This window comes from Fonticula alba (genome assembly GCF_000388065.1).
Source record: "Fonticula alba strain ATCC 38817 unplaced genomic scaffold supercont2.6, whole genome shotgun sequence".
Lineage (NCBI taxonomy): Eukaryota > Rotosphaerida > Fonticulaceae > Fonticula > Fonticula alba.
Window position 1 is genome coordinate 2448756 of NW_009242976.1, and position 5535 is coordinate 2454290.

Genomic DNA, 5535 nt, shown 5'->3' on the forward strand with positions numbered 1-5535 from the left:
TGCGCGGCCCAGGGGGGCAGGAGGCCTCGGACCAGGGGACGGCATCGTGCCGGCGGCCGGCGCACGGCGCCGGGGGCAGGGGGAGGGCGAGCAAGAAAGCAGGGCACCGGGGCCGGCCCGAGGCGAGGCCCGCCGACCTGGCTGGCGGCCGGGACAGGGCGCGCCCAAGGTGCATGGTCGGCCAGGTGCGCGCCGGCACCCCGGGCGCAGGCGGGCGTGGCCGGTGCTGCTGGTGCGCCGGCCGCCCCCCGGGCCCGCGAAGCGCATGGCGAGACAGTGTGCCAGGGGGCGGTCCGGCGGCCGGGCTTGCACGCCCCCCCTCCCGGCGGAGCATGGCCCACGTCCGGGCTGGTGCTCTGGCGGCCGCGAGGATCTTGGCGCGCACGCGCGGCCAGAGAGCCTCCCCAAAAGCGGGGCGAGCAAAAGGAAATTCCCATACCGGGACTCGAACCCGGGTCTCGTGGGTGAGAGCCACGTATCCTAACCACCTAGACTATATGGGAGGGGTGAGTGATGAGGGCGCAAGGAGGCCTTTTGTGCCTTCGGCGAGGGGGGCCTCGCTTGCGCCCCCAGGCGCCCCCCACGAAGCAGGTTGGCAAGCGCTCGGTGGGGGGGTGTCCCGGCAAAAAAAAAAAAAAAAAAAAAAGAAGGGGGGCTGCTATGCCGGACCAGGAACATGACCAAGGAAGGGGCCATAGAAGCGGCGACCGGGCTGCCAGGGGGCGGCACAGGCCCCACCGGGAGACCCTTTCGCCGGGGGCGTGGAGGGGACTCCTTGCTCGTGGGTGCGGGTGCGCCGGGCGGATGAGGCACTCGGTGAAGGGGTCGGAGGGGGGGGGGCCGGGCTGGGGGCGACCTGCCTTGGTGATCGACGGCGGGGCGGGGCAGAAGAGACGCCCGGGCGGCGGGCGGCCGATGCGCGGCTCGGGAACCGGCGAGGGCGCGGCAAGGGCCACCGTGAGGCCCGGTGCCGGGCACCCCCGTCGGGCGAGCCGGCGCCGGAAGATGAGCTGCGCGTGGTTTCGGAGGGGGAAAGGCAATGCCGAGGCATGGCTATGGTAGGGCATGTTGGCTGATCGGACGCAGAGCGTGCCACTGGGCCGGGCCCGGAGGGGGGGGGGGGGCATCATGAAGTTGTTGGGCGCAGGCGAGGAGCAGGCCCACCGAGGCCCAAGGGGAGGGCGGCCGGGAGGCAGTGCCGGTATTGTCCCGGGCGGAGGGGGCGCGATGTGGCGGTGGCCCGGGCTGCTGGTCAAGCGGGGGATGTGTGGCGAGGAAGCGCCGCAGAGCAGGGTGAGCACGTCCGGGGGCCCTGCTGCCGGGGACGCATGTGCGGCGGGCGGGCGGGCGGGCGGGCGGGCGGGCGGGCGGGCGGGCGGACGGGCGGGCGGACGGGCGGGCGGGCGGGCGGGCGGGCGCGGGATGCGCCATCCGCGTGGAGGAGACCTGGGCGGCGGCGAATGTGCCCGGGGAAGGGCGCCGCGTTTGACGGCGCCCCGGGGCCTCCGTGGCGGACACCGGATGCAACCGGGGCCCGAGGCGGCCGGGCACAGCGCCGAGGCGGGCAGCCCGTCGCGGGCCGGGTGAGCGAGCAAGCGCCATGGGGCCCGGGCCATCGGATGATGAGGGGCCCGACCGGGGGCGGCCCCGGTGATACTTATGGGGGGCCAGCCCGGAGCTCGGCCGTGCCGGGGACCCGGGGCAGGGCGCCGGCCCTCGGGCCCATCGATATCTCGACCACGGAGGGGACCGGGCGGGCCCGAGATCGCCCCCTGGTCGTGGATTCCTTCGGAGGGGGGCCGTCGCCACGCCCAAAGGCCAGGCCGTACCATGGATCCGCGCAGCAAGAGGCGGAGCGGGGGCCTGCTTCGGGGCGCTCGTTCGCGGCCCGGGACCTGGCGCCGCCTTCGGGCCGGGGAGCCGAGCCAGCGCCTTTTGGCGGTCTGGGGGCCGGGGCATGGAGGCCCGCGCGCCGGGCGAGGAGGATCCGGAGTGCGGGGGGGGGGGATGCCGCGCGCGTGTCCGGGCCCCGGGGCGCCGGGGCCCTTCTCGTATGTGTTGCGAGGGCGTCGCGGCGCGGGGATGCCACCGGCCGCTGCCGCATGCCAACGCATGGACCTTGCTCGCCCGGCGGTCGGGGGGGAATACCGGCGGGAGGGGTGAAAAGGGAGCATTAATATATGCACGGCGGCCGCGGGTGGCTTTTATTTTGGGTGCCTGGTTTCACCTGTGCCCCTGCTTCCTGCCCCCCCCCCCAGCCCAGGGCTGCGAGCGTCCCCCTGTGGCATGGCCCCCCGGCGCCTTGGGCATTTGTTTCTCGGTCCTTTCTCTCGCCGGTGCAGAGGCGGCATGGGTGCCACATCTTGACGCCGGGGCCTGGCGCGGCGGGCGGGGAGGGGCCGACGGACAGTGGACGCGCATCGCGCAAGGGGGCCGCACTGCGGCGCGGGCCCTCCTCCGGCGGGGTGTTGGTTGGTTGGCGACGGCCGGCTGCCGATCCACCCTACCATCCTCGTGCGGTCCCTCGCCCCCCTCCGCTGGCGGACACCGCCACGCCGGCCCAGCATGCCATTGCGCCTCGGTGCCGGCCCGGGCCCATCGATGGCCCCCGGCCCTTGCTACTCCAGCGCCGTCTGTTCCCCGCACTCCCCGCGGGCCGGGCCCGCCATTCCCATCGTCGAGGGGCCCATTCCGCGCGCCTGCCGCAAAGTGATTCCCCTCCCCCGGCTACATCTTCCCACAATCGGCCGAGCCCCGCACTCGGCCCTAGCCAGGCCCGCTCTCCGAGTCCCCTTCTCCCTCCCTGAGTCCCTCTCGCTCTCTGCAGCCGCTCTTCATGGTGTCGTTTGTTTCGTCGAGGACACCCTCCTGCGGCGGTGTCCCTTTCCCGGTGGACACTGCGGCACATGCCTCCACCATGTGTCGACCCGGCCGGGCCGACCATTCAACATCCCTCCCCGAACTGGCCAGCCACCCACGAGAGCCCCCTTTCGGCCGGCGGGGCAGCCTTCTTCCCGGTCCACAAACCCTCCCCGTGGAGGCCCCGGTCTTGGGCACCCTCCGCCCCCTGCATCCTTCCGGGCCACGACACAGCCCGCCCATCTCCTCGCCATCCAGACCACACCCTCGGCCTGCCCGTCTGCCCGAGGCCCGCTTCCGCCGGACCACTCGCTCGACCGCCACGTCGAGCCCCGTGCACTCGCTACCTACATCCGCATTCACATGGCCCACACGGGCCTCGGCCGGGGGGAGGGGTCCATCCTTCGGAGAGCCGGGCCGCTTCCCCACGCGCCAAAGGCCGGAGCCCCACCACACCCCGGGCCGTCCCGGAGATCACGACCCCCGCCGAGAGGCTCCGGCCTGCTCGGACGAGGGAAACCCCTTCGCCGGCGAGGACGCAAGGGACCTGCCCAAAGGGCGGGCCGAGCGTCCAAGCCGACTTCCCGGCATGTGCGCAGCCGCCTGCCCCGTGGTATCCCGGCCGAGGGGCGGCCACAGGGCAGCCGTCGATCGCCCCTTCGCGAAGACACTCCCCGGAGAACCGCCGGCCCGTGTCTCAGTCCCGGATGTGGCCTCTTGGCCGGGGGCTCCCGAGCACGCTTCCCCGCCACCCCACACCGAGCAGGCGCCTTCCGCCATGCCGGTATCCAGGAAGCGCGTCGATGCATCCTCGCCTCCGGTCGCGGAGGCAGCGTCGGCAAATCCGCCCGCCGCCCCGTTGGCCCCGGCGGCGCGGCACCCATCCCCCCTCCCCAGTGCACTCGGCGGCATCTTCCACCACCACAGCCACCGCCGGGCGGCCCATGCTGACGACATTGCACCGCTCGCCGACCCCAAGGGGGGGGGGGGCACACCGCTGGTGTGCCATCGGCCGATCAACCGGCACACTGGAGCCGGTGCCCGGCCGAGGGTCACTTGCCCCCCTCCTGCGGCAGCCTCTTCGGAGGCGTCAAGATGGGCCGCGGTCAAGTGGAGGTGCCTCCTCCGGGTGCTTGACCGCGCGCGGGATGTCCCGCCCCCCGCCCATCGGCGCCTTTGGGTGTGGCGGCCGCATGGGGCTGGTCCACGCTGCTCGCCGCCGAATGTCCCCCTCCGCCCGGGCAGGCGCCACACCGACAGCAAAGGCAGGCCCACCAGCATGGGCGACACGCTGGCATGGGACGTCAAAGCCGGCGACCACCGCCATGGCGGCTCCTCGCCAAGTACCCGGCTTCAGCCAGTCCTGTTCATTTGTGCAAATGCCTCGGGCACAGGCATGGGCGCGGGCCTCCTCCCGCCTGCCTCTCCGGCCCCTCGCGGCCCGGCCGGAATCCTTGCCACCCCCCCCCCCAGGGACCATGCCCCCACCCGGCGTCTTGTCGCCACTTTCCTCCCCCCCCCCCCCTGACGGCCCGCACGCAAGGGCAAGGCCGATGCCCGGGGCACGGACGCGACGCCTTGGCCACCAGCCCGGCTCCCGCTCACTGGGCGGCGCCTCCTCCGCAATGGCCGCTCCGCCGCTGCCTCCGCGGGCCGCTCCCCCTCGATCCCTGTGTCGGGCTCAGCCTCTCCTGCGCCAGGGCCGATGTCGGTGCCTTTGCAGACCGGCCTGCTCGCCCTCTGGCCGGGGCGGCTGCTCCCTGACGCCACGCCGATGGCCCTCGCCTGCTGCCCGAGCACTGACATCGCCCCGCCGAGTGCCGGGGATCCCCGGCCGCCCGGCTCGCTGCTCGCCCGATCCTGCAGCCCGGCCACTGCATGTCCTCTTGGCGGCGCCCTGATCGCGCCCGGCCCACGGATACCCGTGGCGCGTCGCCCCCCAGCCAGCGAGGCAAGCGCCCACCCAGACGGCGCCGCCCCCGTGCCGGGGACGGTATCCACCAGCCTCGGGGCAGGCTCGCCTCTCCGGGCCGATCCCCCGGCCGAGCTTCCCCCGCGTGGCCTGCCGCACATCCGGCCGCTCAGCATACCCCGACGTGGGCAGCAAGTAAGTCCGAGAGTGGCGCCCCCCTTCCCCACGCACCAGTCGTAAAACCTTCACCCTAGACCCTGCCGGCCTGCGCGGCCGCAATGGCAACATCCGGATCCCGGAGCCCCTCGGCATGGGATCCGCCCTTCCCTGGCGCCCGGCACCCTGGCCGGCACACAGCAGCGATGGAGCCCCCACCGCCGCCGCCGCCGCCGCCGCCCGAGAGCAGCCTCCCAGCCCAAGGCCTATGAGCGGCCGCTCGTGCCACCCGGGGCTGTGGTGCCTTCGCCGCAGCCCCCACGGTCCCGCGCGGCCCGACGACCCTCCAAGGCCCGGGCAGTGGTGGGCACCTTCTCGCGCGACATCGCACCATCCCCCCTGGCGCCTCTCGGGCCCATGACCCGGGCACCGCCCCCATCCGGGCCAAGCAATGAACGCATGCTCGACTCGGCCCTGTGGCGCGATGGCCCCCGCAAAAGGCGCAGCCCTCGCCTCCCGGTCGCCCGCCGCTGGCAGCCCGACGGCCTGGCCGGAGGAGCCCCCGCAAGCAGGTGCAATGGCCATGCCCCGCGATCGACCCCCCGCCC

At 74.2% G+C, this 5535-nt stretch overlaps 1 non-coding gene across 1 annotated transcript; it reads right to left on the reverse strand.

Annotated features, from left to right (window-relative positions):
- Positions 1–430: 430 nt before the first annotated feature.
- On the reverse strand, positions 431–503 carry H696_04186. Its single transcript has one exon. It is a non-coding gene; the product is annotated as a tRNA-Glu (tRNA).
- Between the last annotated feature and the right edge of the window lie 5032 nt (positions 504–5535).